Consider the following 14877-nt stretch of genomic DNA (forward strand, 5'->3'; position numbering starts at 1 on the left):
CCAGAGAGGCATGCAGATATTTACTCAAAAACAAAATGACATTTTAATGGTGTTGGTTGCTTATAAGGGTTTTCTATTTTTATTTATTTTTATAGTAAGAGCACATTAGCATTTACATGCTGGAACAAACAGAAGTGAGATAAAATGCAGCATGTTTGGCATCAAGGCGACTGGACGTTATTCGCGTTGTTGCTTGTAACTAACTGACAAACTGTTCACTGCTACCTGTTTCTCTTTTAATTGTGGAATTTGATGAGTTTAAGCAAGCACATTACCTAATTGCCCCTTCTGCTTGTCAGCTCCAACTGGATTGATAAAATGCAAATGAACAAATCATTAACGAGTACCGGTTATGAATCTCTCAGGCAGTTCAGGACCCTATCAAATCCTGCAGCTATTACTTTGCGTGATTGATGTACTACTGTAAGTGATTGTTCCTGATCTTATTAAATCTTATTGATTTTTCCCCCCAGTTTCTATTTTATGCAGGAACAGGCTAGGACTATTATGAATGTTGCTGAACACTGTTAATCAAGCTTACACAGCTATTTTGATAGCAAACAATTAGAAATCGGCAGCAGTACCTTGCAATTAGCTTCAGGGATACAGACTTCAGCACTGTAATAATGAAAAAGACCTTCTCCTACATGAAACTTAATGAGATTTAGATGCTCAACCCTGAATGACCTTTGAAAATCAGCCAATCAACAAACTAAGATTTGTTTATCTACAACCATAAAAAAAACATGTCGAGGATTTTTTTCATGTCCATAACATTCTGTTCTGTCAGTGCCCAGTCTCTCTCTCTCTGTCTCATGAATGTCTTGCCTTTCATAATTAAAAGTATCATTACTGAATGAAATTTCATTTAGTATAGTGCCCTGACTTTATTTTAGCATTTGAAGTCTGGATGATATATGGTAATTCAGTCTGGTTGATAATAAATTTTATGTGCAAAGCAAATTATACAATTATTATACATAATGTATATAGATACTTTTCCATCAAGAGTTTGCTATAAAAGTCTGTATATAGAAAGGAGATTTGTGAAATCATTTGCAATTTTAAATGATTTAGGCAGAATGTATAATTAAATATACTCTGTTGGTGATAAAATTTAGAATGACCTTAAATAAATAAATAAAGTTGGTTTTGCAAAGTGATAGTTATGCAATTTTTTTAGCCTGTATAAGCTCAGTGGCTGTGAGTAACAAGACTGAAAACCGTTACATTGCAACATCAGTGTGAACTATTTCTATAACTAAAGGAGTAGGAAAATGCCATTAGGGCAGAGAAACTTCTTCCATCATTCAATTAAAGAGGAGTTGTTCTTTTTCTCAGTTCTGTTTGTTCACACCTGCCCCATTTCATCTGATTCCTTAGCCCAGTGAAAACAACTAATCTCCATGTAAAAAAAAAACTGTAATTAAATAAACACCCAACGACTTCTAGCAGGGGTAGGGAGGGAAGGAGAAATATTACTGTTTCCTCTAACCCGTCTGTGTTTCCAGAATCCACTCCTAAATATATTCACTCAGATTTTAAGGTGTTTTAGATTTCAGCACTTATGCATAAGAAATAAAAAAAAACTGGGAATCGGCCATTCAGCCCTTTAAGTCTTCTCCACCATCAATATTAAGCCATTTCCTCCACTAAATTCATAATTCTTAAAATGCTAAAATCTATCAGTATTAATAGACTTATATACTAATCAACTGGACCTCCAAAGTAGCTTTGAATAGAAAATGCCAAAGACTGGATGAATAAATGTTTTTTTTTCAGTCTTGAACAGTGAACCCCTTATTATGAGATTGTGATTGCTTGGTTCTAGATCCTCTTTTGGGTGGAAACACTTATCACTGCAAATGCCTAGAGAGGGCCTGTTAAAAACATTGCATGTTTTAATTAGGTCAACTCACGCTCTTCTAAGTTCAGTTTGTTGAGCCTCTCCTCCCAAACTCAGTATTCCAGTGAACATTCATTCTACCCCCTTCATCACAATTACATCCTTCCATAGGAAGGGAATCTTTGTCTCTTTGTCTTGAGGACCTCCATCAAGAAGATTTCAGAATGAGACATCACTGAAGACAGCAAGCCTCAGTGAGCTGTCGTTCCCAAGCTGTACAAGCTTCAAGACTACTTTTTCAGATTTTATTCTGCACACTATCTTGTGTGCCTTATTTAAAGTTTGCACTGTGGTATTTTTTTTTGTGCTGGATGCCAAGTTACAGGCATCAAACATGTGCCCTGCTACACATAGAATGTGACCTATATTTGACGTAAGTTGCTCAGCTTCAGCTTCACTGAGGGGTGCATCCCACTGTGTGGCATGTGAGGATTCCATGTGGATTGTCTGAAGATTCCAGATGTAGATTTCTTGGCGCGTTTGTACTGTTCCATCTACAAGCAAAGATGTCTATCCCTACGTGGCAGTATCTGTCATGTTCCTCACACCCAATCTGAAAAGCCAACTTTAGCTGGGGGATAACGGTTGTGGCAAAGTTTTGTGAGCCTCCCTGTATGAAATCATCTACATGACAGGCAAGTACACCAATCACATGATGTCCTGAATCTTGTCAGTAAAAACAGCTGGATCCACTTGTGAAATATATCCACCTGTTTTCAACATTATTTCCTTGACTTTTTTTATACCAGTAGAGTAATGCATTTGCTAGACCATACACCCCCATTTTGAGTTTCCACAGTATTCCTCCAATTCTGGCTTCAGGCAAGGGTTTAGTGTAAATATCATGTGACAGTTCCATTCCCTGACAGAATGCAGATTTTATGTCCATGCAGTGACATTGCTAGTGCTTTTGACAACATATCACTGAGAGAAGCAGTCGGAGAGACTCTGATGCATATGTTGGTGCATCAGAGATTATATATATATACACACACATACACATATATATATTATATACACACACACAGATAGAAACTGATTGACAATGTGGAGATATCACACTCCTTGTTCCAGTTCATGTAGGTCTACAGCTACTGTTTCATTGTATTCAAATGCTAGTGGCAGATCAACCACAGGCTTTTGTTTGGGCTTTCCAAACTGCTGGCATGTCTCACAGCTGTCAGTTATCTGCTTTAGAATGGAAGAATAATCAGCATCTTTGTTTCCTGAACTCTTGAGCAGTTTCTGAAGTCTATCAATTGAAGTGTGTCCAAACTGTTTGAGCAACACTTTGCATTTCTCATTTATGGTCATGTTTTGTGTACAGTTAGTACTTCATTCTCACATTGATTCTCAGTAATGTCTTTATCTAGAATGTTCACACAGTAATGTCCAGAGTTGGTGAGCTCAAGAGACACTGGCTGTTGAAGCATCATTGCTTGGTCCTTCTCCATATCCAGTACTGCTCCTACTTTGATAGGGGAGATTTACCTCAAGAGTAATGGAATGTTCATTGATACCACCTCTGTTTCAATTTTGTCTATCCTATTTTTACAGGAATTTGCATTCTTTTGGTGGATTGTACAATCATTCCATCTCCAAATTTGAATGCTTTGTTCCTAGTTGTACACCTAGTAATCATGACAACTGCCCACATACCAGCTCAGCCATGGATGACTGCAGGTTCTCTTTTGGAGCTGTACTGAGCCCCAGGAAGATGATCGTGCCAACACTCATTCACCAGAGAAGCCCTCAGAGCAGACTTTAAGGAGCAATGAATAGCTTGCATGGGCCATTGTACTGTGGATGATACATCATGATGTAATATAACCTAATGTCAAGTTTCTTGTCCACTTTAGCCAGGACGAAGTCCCACGTCTAATGTTACCCACAGAAACAGAGCATCACCTATACGTCTAGATCCTGCTGCAAGCTCCCAATAGTCCTTCACAGATGTATTAGTGAAGGCTATGTGAACTTGATCAGGTGTTTGCTCCATGAAGAGTTCCCTAAAATTAAAACAACAACGGTGATTTCCCAGGAGAGATAGCACGTTATCCATTAGCTCTAATGGCTTAGCAATGCCAGGGCCAGGCAAAGAGAGCAGCTGTTTGGTACATTCAGACTCCAATGGTCCAAAAGTCTGTAAAAGGTGAGTTCACAGCGATTGGTATTTATCGTGATCAGATGGGTGTGCTAGTAGGCTCACCATTTTCGCAGCCATAGAATCACTGAGCAACACTACTACATAGAAGTAATTGGTGTTGTTGGCAGAGAATTTGCTCCAAGCAGTGGCATTTTGCTCCCCGAACTCCAGAAGTTTCAAAACAACTATGTTGGCTGACATGGTCAATAACTCTGGAATTGGCCTAGGGCATTGGGATCAGTCTCACAGGTTTTCGCAAATGAAACAACGTGAGCCATTTTATGACTCCCATAGCAACTCATTTATCATAACCCAAACACTGAAACCAAAAAGCGTTGTAACAGAACTTCATGTAATACATCATCACATCTGACCAGTGAACCCCAACTCAATGTTGGTAGTTGTGAATGGCATATGTTTCCACCAATTACATTACCCTACACACCAATTTTGGCTCTATTATATGCCTCCTCTTTTGCTTTTATGTGATCTTTAATATCCGTTGTTAGTTACGGTTGCTTCATCTTTCCTTTAGGAAACTTCTTCTGCTTGGAATGTATCTATCCAGCACCTTCCAAATTACTCCTAGAAACTCCAGTCATTGCTGCTCTGCTGTTATCCCTGCTAGTCCCCTTCCAATCAACTTTTGCCAGCTCCTATCTCATGCTTCTTTAATTTCCTTTACTCCACATTTGAGATTTGATGCATGAAATCAATGCCTTAAGAAATATTCCATTAAGAAATATTCTACTTAGTCTTTCTTTAAGTATGTGGCCTTGCAGTTATTGGCACTGAACTCTATCTGCCATAATGTTGCTTACTCAATCAGATCAATTTTCATTTGTGAAAATAAGTGCTAACAGTTCAGTGACATTGGCCTTGGTATCATTGTCTCTTCTTTAATACATACTGCTGATGTACTTTACCTATCACAGAGACTCACTACTAAATGACTGGAACATCTACTTGAGTGTCCAAATAATCTCCACACAAATGACACTTCATACCATCTGGAGGAAAATGGTGAAGTTCACAGCAAAGATATTTAGTCCACAAGGACACACAAGAACATAATTTGATGACACAAACTAAGAACAGGAGACTCTAAGACCAGACCCACCATTACATATAATTATAATCCAAAGGTACTCTTCTCAATTCCTCATTTGTGCTCGTAACCTTCAGTTCCCCAAACTTTCAAATATTTATGTATCCTAACCTTAAATATATCTGATGATCTGGCCTCCACCACCCTTGAGGAAAGAAAGTTGCAGAGATTTACCATTTCTGAGAGAAGAAAATTTCCATGCACCTCATGCTAAAAAACCAGGTTATTATCTTGTAGCTTCATCCCCTTGTTTATGACTCTCCCACAAATGAAATCATCTCAATATCCACCCAGTCAAGCCACTTAAATCCAATCTGTTTGAGGAATGCTACTCATAACTGTTCTAAACTCCAAGGAATACAAATTCAAACTGTTTGGCTGTCTTGATTAAACAACCCTCTGATCGCAGGAATTAGCTTTGGGCTTTGTTCATTGACACTATACCTTTTTTTAGGTAGGAGGACTAAAATTGTGGGTGACCAATACAGTATTCTAGATATGGCCTTACCAACCCCCTGCATGAACTATCATCAGATCTCCTCATTCTTAAACTCTAATCCTTTAGCCATAAAGGCCAAATTGGTATTTGTATACTTAACTACTTGTGAACCTGCCTGCTAAATTGTTCGTGATTCATGCACTAGAACTCCTAGATGCCACCGAACTTCACTCATTCGCATTTTCTTTCCACTTAGATAATAATCCACCTTTTTAAGTTCCATTTCCCATAGCCCCACACTCAACTCTTTTCCATCCTAACTTCTGTTTGATCAACTCTTGAAGAGGAAATGTATTAACATGATTTGTTTCAGAGCTGCAGGGAATTGTTTGGCCAATTTATCTTCATGTTCCCTCAGAAACTTTCCTAATATCCCTCCTGCCTCCATGCATCTATGGGTCCTCACCAATATCATGGACAACTAAATTACTGAGGTCAAAGTGTAATAAAAACAATCAGCTTACCAATAGCCTACCTCTTTGCTGCTAACCACAGACAAAGACAGAACCTCAAGATCTTTTATCTTCCAAACAGACAGCTAGCTGTCTGTTTTGTCAGTCAAACATTCAAAATCAAAGTTCTTCAAGTCCTGATGAAGAGTCTGGGCCCAAAATGTTCATTCCTCTCCAATGATGCTGCCTGACCTATTGATTTCCTCAGCATTTTGTGTTTGTTCTTCTGGATTTCCAGCTTTTGTGGAATCCCTCGTATTTACAAAGTTCTCAGAGCTTTATTCAACGTTGGTGGATGGGGGGGGGGGAGTGGTAGAGTGTTGTGTGTGTGTGTGTGTGTGTGTGTGTGTGTGTGTGTGTGTGTGTGTGTGTGTGTGTGTGTGTGTGTGTGTGTGTGTGTGTGTGTGTGTGTGTGTGTGTGTGTGTGTGTGTGTGTGTGTGTGTGTGTGTGTGAAAGTAACTGGAGGTCTAGAATATGATTTAAACCTTTGCTTCAGGTGCTTCACCTACAAAGGGAAACCACCTCAAATCAGCCAGGAGGACATTTTCAGTTTGCAGTTTGTGGTTGGAAACTGCAAATGAAAGGTCAGAGTGGTGAATAGAGGGGGGGTAGTTATATTCACCAGGAGAAATCAATATTCATACCATCAGTTTGGAGGGTACCCTGATGGAATGCAAGATGCTGCTCCTCGGTCTGGAGGGTGGCCTCACCGTGGCATGAGAGGTTGGTCCTCAACACATCAGAACTGGAATGCAAATGGGAATTAAAATGTGTGGACATTAAGAAGTCTCGCTTGTGACAGGTGGTGCAGAGGTGCTCGACAATCTGGTCCCCAAAATTACGACGAGTCCCAGCAAAGTGAAGGACACCACATCGGGAGCACTGGATACAATAGATGACCATAACAGATTCACAGGTGAAATGTTGCCTCACCTGGAAGGACTGTTTTAAGCTTTAAATGGAAGTGAGGGTGGAGGCGTATGGGGAGGTGTAGCAGTTAGGCCACTTTGAGGAAGATTAATGGGAAGGGACAAATGGCCAAGGAACTCGCGGAGGAGCAGAAAGCAGAGGGGGGAGGTAAAGATATGTTTAGTGGTAGGGACCCTTTGCAGCTGGGGAAGGTGCGGAGTTTAATGTGTTGGATGTGGAGACTGATGGAGTGGTAGGTAAAAACAAGAGGGACTCTATCACCATTGCAGCAATGGATGAGCGCTGCTGTATGGGAAATAGATGAGAGACAGATGAAGGCAGCATCAATAGTAGAGGGAGGGAACCCAATTCTTTAAAAAAGGAGGACATCTCTGGTGTCCTGCAACGCAAAGCCGCGTCTTGGGAACGGATAGGGTGGAGGTGAAGAAACTGAGAAAAGGGATTAGCATCTTTAGAAGAGATACTTAGAAAGGGGTATAGCCAAGATGGCTATGGGAATCAATAGGTTTATATAAGATGTCGGTTGACAATTTATCTCCGGAGATGGAGTAAGAGAGAAAAAAGGTGTCAGTGATGTCCCAAGTGAATTTAAGGGCAGGGTGGAAGTTAGAAGCAATATTAATGAAATTGACGAGCTCAGCATAGGTGCCTGAAGCAGCGCCAATGCAAAAATCAATACAGCAGAGGAACAGTTAAGGAGTATAACCGAGGAAAGCTTTGAACATAGACTATTCTATATAGACAATGAAGAGGCAGGCATAGTTTGGGCCCATGCGAATACCCGCGGGTATCCCTCGGGTTTAAAGAAAGTGGGAGAGGCTGAAGGAAAAATTGTTCCGGCTAAGGGCCAGTTCTGGAGGATGGTGGTGGTGGAGGGTGTTTGGTTGGTTCTTTTGTCGAGAAAGAAGCAGAGAGCATTGGGAGTTTCTTGACAGAGGATAGAAGGGTATAGGGACTGAACATTCATGGTGAAGAAGAGGCAGTCATGGCCAGGGAATTGACAGTTACTGAGAAGATTGAGGGCATGAGAAGTGTTGCAGAACTCAGTTTCTTGACCTTAAAGAAACTCATCAGGAAAACCACACTGTCAGGAAAATAGAGACACAAGAGACTACAGATGTTGGCATCTAAAGCAAATAACAAATTATTGAAGGAACTCAGTGGGTCAAGTAGCATCTGTGGAGGCAAAGCAATGGTTAATGTCTCGGGTCTTCAAACATCGACCATCTTTTTGCTTCCACAGATGCTACTTGACCTGCATCAGTTTGTTTGCCAGAGTGATTCTGTATAAGATTTACTTAGGGGATTGTGTTTATTTATGGTTCAGGAAAGTTTGCTGGACATTTTTCGGGATTTGTACTAAGTCATTGAAAATTGCATTTTACTTTCCGCAGTTTTGAGTTGTAATTTTCACATTGCGCTCCTTACGACCACTTTGAGATGATGGCTGCTCCTACTGGTAAACTCTGGGTAGGGTGGAGAGGGAATTTCTAAGCCAATATCTGAATAGGTTTGTGATATCACAACAGTTAGTAGCAGACACCTGCTAGCAGCTTCTCCTGTTGGTATGGTAAACATTCTAACAACGGTGACCAAAACCCTTGTCAGAATCGTCTCCTGGGCTCTGCCTGAGACAGCTGTAGGGTCTCAAGGTCAGTAGTTCTCAATTACATCAAGCTTGCTTATATTAGTCCACAACTACAACAAATGTCACATGTGACGTCCATCCAATTGACAATTGTGTGTGTTTGTGACCCAAGTGAGGAGCCCAAGTGATAAGCTCCAGAAGCAGCTTATCCAAAGCCGCTGTAATGTTGAGCATGTGCTATAATTGTACAGGGATGCCCTTCAATACATCCCTGCATGTGTCTCTGGAATGATGGCTCCAGTCTGTGTACTCTATACAATGTTGCCAGTATGGAAATCTGAAGTCACTTGGCACACTTGACTCGTGACGTAGCATGAAGGAACAGGATGGGCAGAGGGAGGGAAGTGCAGACACTTCTACTGGAGAACAGTGCTTTGATGCTTGGGTTGCCCATGCTGCTGTGTCAGTCAGCTACCAGGAACTCCCTATTCCGACAACTTCCATTTGCCTGGAACCAGTGTAAACAGTCTTACAAGCAGCTACATATGCCTTGTCTTTGCTAGTTTCCTAGCTTGTTTTTGCTACCCTTTTTAAACAAAGGTACAAACCCAGCCACTCTTCAGTCCTCCTCAGTGGCTAGAGATGAAGCAAGAATTTATTGAAGAGAGTCCTTGATTATTTCTCTAGCTTCCCATAAGGTTCGAGAATGTACCAGTTCATGCCCAGGAGACTTATCCGCCTAATGTTCCCCATTTCTTTAGCTTTCTTTGTTTTCTTCACAGTAAAACTAAAGAGAAATATTAATTAAAAATTTCATCCATTTTCTTTGGTTCCACATGCAGATGGTCACACTGATCTTTAAGAGAGGCTATTCTTTCCCCACCAGCAAGTTTACTCTTAATATATTGTAGAACTTCTTGGGATTTTTGCATCACTTTGTCCATCAGTTCCTTCTCATATTTTATTTTTGTCTTCCTAAATCTATCTGCAAAGGTAATAAACTCAACACGAGTGAATCTGAGTTTCCGCCCGAAACGTCGTCACTACCTCCTCCCATAGATGCTGTCTGGCCTGCTGAGTTCTGCCAGCATTTTGTGTTTTTAGGTAATAAACTCAATTTGATTTGTCTTAGAGTCTTTCCTGGGCTCTGCCTGAGACAGTTGTAGTACCTTGCAGTCAGTCGTTCAGGAATACATCAAGCTAGTTTTATTAGGTGGGTGACTACAGTAGCTGTAAGACCCCTCAGAGTAACCCACCACTACTGAGGCTTCAGCAGGAATAGGTAGACCCTCATACAGTTAATTTGCTCCTGGCTGATTGATATTTTTTTTATTTTTGCAGCTAGTGTCGAACCTGCAATCAGACTGCTTCACCTGGGTCTGTGTTTAAAGTTCAATAGTCAACATAACTTTATGTCACTGTATACGGCTCTGACATTCATTTTCTTGCAGGCAGTTACAATGGAACAAAACAAATGCAATAGAATCAATGAAAAACTACACACAAAGACTAACAAGCAACAAATGTGTAAAAGAAGATAAACTGCAAATACAAAAAACAAGTAAAAATAATATTTATTTATTTATTTATTTATTAAAACTGAGCTCATGAATTGTAGAGTGCTTGAAAGTGAGCCCGTAGGTTTGGTATCAGTTCAGTGTTCAGACTTGAGTGAAGCACCGACACAGAGACTGTGTACAAGAAGGGCCAGAGTCACCTCTGCTTCCTAAGGAGACTGAGGTCCTTTAGAGTATGTAGGCCTCTCCTTCACATGCTCTACCAGTCTGTTGTCACCAGTGCAAACTTTGATGCGGTGGAGTGCTGGGGCAATGGCATCAACATGGGTGATGCCAACAGGCTCAATAAACTGATGAGAAAGGCTGGCTCTGTAATAGGAGTCAAAATGATCACACTGAAAGCTGTGATAGAACATAGGACCCTATGGAAAACTCTGGCAATTCTGGACAATGTTTCTCACCCTCTGCATGCCACCTTGGCTGAACACTTTTTGAAGAGCACTTTTAGTAATAGACTAAGACAACTACGATCCTCCAAAGAGTGCTTTATGAGGTCATTCTTGCCCTCGGCATTAGGCTTTGTAATGAATCAACCTAGAGCCAAGGAAGTGATGGGCCCCCTCCTGTTAGTCTGTTTGGGGTAACTTATTTTTTATTCTTTCTGCTTCTCTTTGATAATTTATAACTGTGCACTTGTAATGCTACTGTGACACTGTAATTACCTTTTGGATGAATAAAGCATGTGTGAAGTTATCCACACCAGTAAAGGAGCATGATGGCTGAACTGTTCCTGAACCTGATGGTGCGGGACCCAAATCTCCTGTGGCAACAGCAAGAAGAGAAGATGGCCTGGATGCTGAAGATCCTCGATGCTAGATGGTGCTTGCAGCAGTGCTCTATGTCGATCTGCTCAATGGTAGGGATGACTTTTCCTTTGATGGGCTCGGCTGCATCCACTACATTTTGTAGGTTTTTTGTGCAGGGGCATAAATAGCCGTCTGTACATGTGGACTCTGATTAAAGTGGTGGGAAAATGTGATGGGTGGAAGAACTTTGACCAGAGCCTGTTACAACTTCAATTTCATCCAACCCATTCTGTAACTTCCAAAATGACAAAGATCTACTGATCAACATGCTGCTTATAGATCCAAGGGAGCTAAAGACCAAGGCTTGGGTGACACTTACCCCATCTCAGAAAGCTGTACTGCATCAGGCCCCATGAAAGGGACAGAGGGTGTATGAAGTATAATTTTCTGAGCAGGTATGTGACAGGCACGAACGAATCTGTGAAGATGCATCATCGTGGAAAAGGACCTCCTCTGAGGTGGTATTTTGTTATCCTCCTGCTGGGCCTTCTGATTGATGGCTGAAGTTTCCTTAAACAAGACTGATAAATATACGAATGACAACCGTGAGGCTTAGGGTGATTGAAAGTTATCAAATTCCATGCCGCAATTTCTCACACTGCTGGTTTTGAGCCTGTGAGTGAATGTTGCATGAAGTGTGACTGGATGATACTAGACCTTGTCACTGGGTAGCTGTGAAACTTTAATTTCCCTGTGCCCAATGGTTGTGCATTCGATCATACTCCCACCTCGAAAACTGCTGGCTCCTCTACAGCTGTTGCTTGGCTAATGACTGGATATGACCAATTCTATTTCTCTGTCTCTTCCTAGGATTCTAGGTGACGTGGTAGCATAGCCTTTAGCATTATGCCATTACAGCGTCAGCAACCAGGGTTTAATTCCTGACACTGTCCATAAGGAGCTTGCACACAGTTTCTGTGACTGCATGGGTTTCAACTTGGTGCTCCGGGTTCCTCCCACATTCCAAAGATGTACGAGTTAGCCAGTTAATTGTTAACATACGGTAGGTCACATCCAAGTAGGTGCATATGCTTGTTGGGTCGGAAGGGCCTGTTACTCTGCTGTAGCACTGAAGCAGAAATAAATGAAAAAAAAAAGATTCCTTTAGTGAGGGTGATGCCACAAACTAGCAAATAGAAAGTGACCATTTGTTACCGATGGTTATGAGAATGAGGTGAAATTGCACCTGAGAGGATGTACTGTATATGGAAAAGATGGGGAATGGGAGCAAGTGCGGCCGTGAAACTGAGTGGACACACTGGAAGGGTTAAGTAAGTGCTTAGAAGTGATGTGTTGGAATAAATCAGAGGACTGAGTGAGAAGACAAGAGAAGATTTTATTTTGAAAAACTGGGAGATTGAAAACAATGAGGATCTGGCACTACGAAGGTGTTAGATCAGCCTTGAACATACTAAATGGCAGAGAGGTCTGGAAAGGTCTGAGGGCCCTGCTGCTGTTCCTATATTCTTGTGTTCTTCCCTAGAGTCATTAGTACATCAAGGTGGATCTGCCTTTATGCTTGTCATATCTGTTCTGGTGATCTCATTCAGCTGCTTGCAGATTTGAAACTAAGAATGTTCTCTCTGCAGTCATGGCTTCCTCCAGCCATTCTCTCTGTGCCAATCATTGACTTCTCTTCTTCAAGGGATAAAATGGTCCTTTGGGATTCTCCAGTTGAACCATGAGCTTCAGTGAGGAATTTGTAAATTCTGTCACAAAATTTCAGTCTTCCATTCATTAAATCCTTTTTTGAATCCTTCACCACTTTTACCAATATTTTTGAAAACAATGCATATTATTAAGTTGAATACATTTTCATCTTGCTTGCCTACTTTCTGAAAATTAAATTCTAATGTTGTGGCTATGTTAATGAGGCGCATAAGCACACACTACAAAGAGACTTCGGTCTAGTTCTTGCTGGAAACAACTCTCCCTTCTCCTTCACTCCCTCCAATTGTTAACACAACTCAATTAGCTCTACTCCTGGGTGGCGGAGTGGAGATAAGTCTCTATCAAGGGAGGTGTTCCCTCTGCTGTCCTGCAAATCACCTTTGGGAAAGACGTAGCATTTGCTAGTGGCCGGCCCCCCAATCAGTATTATGTGAAGCAGGTGGTGGATGGTTATATGAGCAACTGATGCATATCACAAGTCTTGGTTATGTCATCATTGACATCAGGCAGGCAACCTTTGAAAAATATTGATAATGGCTGGGGTCACCCATCCTGTAAAGACACTGCTCAAAAGAAAGAAATGTCAAACCTCTTACGTAGAAAAAGCTGCCAAGAACAATCATGGTCATGTAAGGACCATGATCATTAATGTCATACAACATGGCGCATAATGAACTATCACAATCCAGAACATAAAGATAAGATTAAGCCCCAGATTTCTTGAACAGACCAATGCTGCATGTTGTATTTTTAAATCCAGATATAAAAGCCTCTGTTACAAAGCTGTTGATCATAAGGGAACGATATGGGTTACCGTATCAGGAATGTCTGGCATCTCTAGGGCTATATTTCCTGGAGCTCAGAAAAATGAGGGGGGATCTCACAGAAACATTCTGAATGTTAAAAGGCCTGAACAGATTAGATATGGCAAAGTTATTTCCCATGATAGGGAATTCTAGGACAAGAGGGCATGACTTCAGGATGGAAGGACGTCTTCTTAGAACTCAGATGCAGAGAAATTACTTTAGCTGGAGGGTGGTAACTCTGTGGATTTTCTTATCATGAGGGGCTGTGGAAGTCAAGTCATTGGATGCATTTAAGGCAGTGAGAAATAGATTCTTGATCTGCCAGGGCATCAAAGGGTATGGGGAGAAGGCAGGGGAGTGGGGATGACTGGAAGAATTGGAATAGCCCATGATTGAATGGCGGAGCAGACTCGATGGGCCGAATTACCTACTTCTGCCCCTATATCTTATGGTCTTATGGATATTTCTCTCTTGTGAAAGCAGCTATAAGTGATTAATTAATGGATCGATACTTCATTAGGAGTTTGAACAGATTTGGTATGTCAACAAATACACTCCAAAGCTTCTGTACATGTACCATGGAGAGCATTCTGACAGGCTGCAACACTGTCTGGAATGGGGGGGTGGGGGTCGAGCTACTGCACAGGACGGAAAGAAGCTGCAGAGGGTTGCAAATTTAGTCGGCTCCATCTTGGGTACTAGCCTACAGGACATCTTCAAGAAGCGGTGTTTCAGAAAGGTAGCGTCCATTATTGAGGACCTCCAGCACCCAGAGCATGCCCTTTTCTTACAGTTACTATCAAGTAGGAGGTACAGAAGCCTGAAGACACATACTCAGCAATTCAGGAACAGCTTCTTCCCCTCTACCATCCGATTCCTAAATGGACATTGAACCCATGAACACTACCTCACTTTTTTAAAATATATTATTTCTGTTTTTGCATGATTTTTTATATATTCACTATACTGAAATACATCTATTTATTTATCTATCTATCTATCTATCTATCTATCTTCTTCTTCTTCTAGGTTATGTATTGCACTGAACTACTGCTGTTAAGTTAACAAATTTCACGACACATGCCGGTGATAATAAACCTGATTCTGATTCTGATTCTCACATTTTCCTGGCTCTTCCAACCTGACTCCTGGTAGAATATCCAAAAGACCATAAGATCATAAGACATGGGAAGAGAATTAGGCCACTTAGCCCATCAAGTCTTCTGCACCATTCCAACTTGGCTGATTTATTATTCCTCTCAGCCCCATTCTCCAGCCTTCTACTCGTAGTCTTTGACACACGTACTAATCAAGAACCTATCAACTTCTGCTGTAAATATACCAAATAACTTTGCTTCCACAGCCATCTGTGGCAATGAATTCCACA

This window comes from Hemitrygon akajei, chromosome 1, assembly GCF_048418815.1.
Source record: "Hemitrygon akajei chromosome 1, sHemAka1.3, whole genome shotgun sequence".
Taxonomy (NCBI): Eukaryota; Metazoa; Chordata; class Chondrichthyes; order Myliobatiformes; family Dasyatidae; genus Hemitrygon; species Hemitrygon akajei.